The 2,500-nt window shown below is 60.5% G+C and overlaps 1 pseudogene; it reads left to right on the top strand.

Moving 5' to 3' along the window:
• The window catches only part of LOC124621113, a 7,961-nt pseudogene that overhangs the window by 1,298 nt on the left and 4,163 nt on the right, over positions 1 to 2,500 (top strand).

Raw genomic sequence — 2,500 nt, 5'->3', positions numbered from 1 at the left:
GCTGGTGCTCGTACGAGTCTCATCCGGTAAAGCGAATGATTAGAGGCCTTGGGGCCGAAACGACCTCAACCTATTCTCAAACTTTAAATGGGTGAGATCTCCGGCTTGCTTGATATGCTGAAGCCGCGAGCAAACGACTCGGATCGGAGTGCCAAGTGGGCCACTTTTGGTAAGCAGAACTGGCGCTGTGGGATGAACCAAACGCCGAGTTAAGGCGCCCGAATCGACGCTCATGGGAAACCATGAAAGGCGTTGGTTGCTTAAGACAGCAGGACGGTGGCCATGGAAGTCGGAATCCGCTAAGGAGTGTGTAACAACTCACCTGCCGAAGCAACTAGCCCTGAAAATGGATGGCGCTGAAGCGTCGTGCCTATACTCGGCCGTCAGTCTGGCAGTCATGGCCGGTCCTTGCGGCCGGCCGCGAAGCCCTGACGAGTAGGAGGGTCGCGGCGGTGGGCGCAGAAGGGTCTGGGCGTGAGCCTGCCTGGAGCCGCCGTCGGTGCAGATCTTGGTGGTAGTAGCAAATACTCCAGCGAGGCCCTGGAGGGCTGACGCGGAGAAGGGTTTCGTGTGAACAGCCGTTGCACACGAGTCAGTCGATCCTAAGCCCTAGGAGAAATCCGATGTTGATGGGGGCCGTCATAGCATGATGCACTTTGTGCTGGCCCCCGTTGGGCGAAAGGGAATCCGGTTCCTATTCCGGAACCCGGCAGCGGAACCGATACAAGTCGGGCCCCTCTTTTAGAGATGCTCGTCGGGGTAACCCAAAAGGACCCGGAGACGCCGTCGGGAGATCGGGGAAGAGTTTTCTTTTCTGCATGAGCGTTCGAGTTCCCTGGAATCCTCTAGCAGGGAGATAGGGTTTGGAACGCGAAGAGCACCGCAGTTGCGGCGGTGTCCCGATCTTCCCCTCGGACCTTGAAAATCCGGGAGAGGGCCACGTGGAGGTGTCGCGCCGGTTCGTACCCATATCCGCAGCAGGTCTCCAAGGTGAAGAGCCTCTAGTCGATAGAATAATGTAGGTAAGGGAAGTCGGCAAATTGGATCCGTAACTTCGGGATAAGGATTGGCTCTGAGGATCGGGGCGTGTCGGGCTTGGTCGGGAAGTGGGTCAGCGCTAACGTGCCGGGCCTGGGCGAGGTGAGTGCCGTAGGGGTGCCGGTAAGTGCGGGCGTTTAGCGCGGGCGTGGTCTGCTCTCGCCGTTGGTTGGCCTCGTGCTGGCCGGCGGTGCAGAATGCGCGCGCCTGCGCGGCGTTCGCGCCCCGGTGCTTCAACCTGCGTGCAGGATCCGAGCTCGGTCCCGTGCCTTGGCCTCCCACGGATCTTCCTTGCTGCGAGGCCGCGTCCGCCTTAGCGTGCTCCTCCGGGGGCGCGCGGGTGCGCGGATTCTCTTCGGCCGCCATTCAACGATCAACTCAGAACTGGCACGGACTGGGGGAATCCGACTGTCTAATTAAAACAAAGCATTGCGATGGCCCTAGCGGGTGTTGACGCAATGTGATTTCTGCCCAGTGCTCTGAATGTCAACGTGAAGAAATTCAAGCAAGCGCGGGTAAACGGCGGGAGTAACTATGACTCTCTTAAGGTGGCCAAGTGGCGGCGGTGTGGCTGCATCCGGACTTGGCTTCTCGAAGTGCGGTCTTGATGTAGTCGTGCTGCTGCTGCGAGGTGCCTTCCTTGGGTTATAGTTACAGGGAGAGTGATGCGCAATACATGGGCCTAGCCCTCTTAGCCTCTCCTCTCCTGCGGTCTTCTCCCCTTCTCGTGGGCCCGCTGATTTTCGCAGAGTGGAAGACCGCACCAGGGGCTTGGGGGGGTTACCAGCCCCCCCTCGCATTATCCCTTTATAGTTGGGGGCAGCCGACAAGAAACAAGAGATGGTGGCCCTTCCGCTGAAGGTGCCACCCCAGCTACCCCAGCACCTATCCGGCCAACCGGCCGTAACGAAAATGCGATAGTTTGTGTAGCTCCCTTTGCTTGCAGTGAGTGCCACCGCACTTTTACCACGAAGAACGGTCTCGGGGTCCATCGCCGCCGCCAACACCCTGCGGCCGCCAACGCTGAGATCGTGACGGAGAGGCATCGCGCGAGGTGGACGGAGGAAGAAGTCCTGTCGCTCGCCAAGGCAAAGGCCGAACTGTTCCTTGAGAGGGACGCCCGGTTCTTCTTTGTAAATCAAGAACTTACCAGGATGTTCCCCGACCGAACGCTTGAGGCAATCAAGTGCCGACGGCGACAAGCTGCCCACAAGCAGCTTGTCCGCCAATTCATGGAGGCACTTGAGATCGGTCGGGGTGAAGAGCCGGCGTCCCGCCGTGGAGCAGCGAGCTCGCTGCCTGACGCGGGCGAGGCCGCTGCGCCACCCGTCGACGCAGCCGAGGACTTCGCGGCCGACACCACCGGGCCGCCGCCGGAGGGGCCGACTGACGCCGCCATCTGGGAGCATCTGGCGGGGCTACCTGCTTCCGCCCAGCGCTTCTCTGCCCTGGATCGAGTTAT

The sequence above is a fragment of the Schistocerca americana genome, chromosome 6 (assembly GCF_021461395.2).
Source record: "Schistocerca americana isolate TAMUIC-IGC-003095 chromosome 6, iqSchAmer2.1, whole genome shotgun sequence".
Classification (NCBI taxonomy): Eukaryota; Metazoa; Arthropoda; class Insecta; order Orthoptera; family Acrididae; genus Schistocerca; species Schistocerca americana.
Note: the sequence above shows the minus strand (reverse complement) of the source record. Positions and strands in the feature narration are given on the sequence as shown.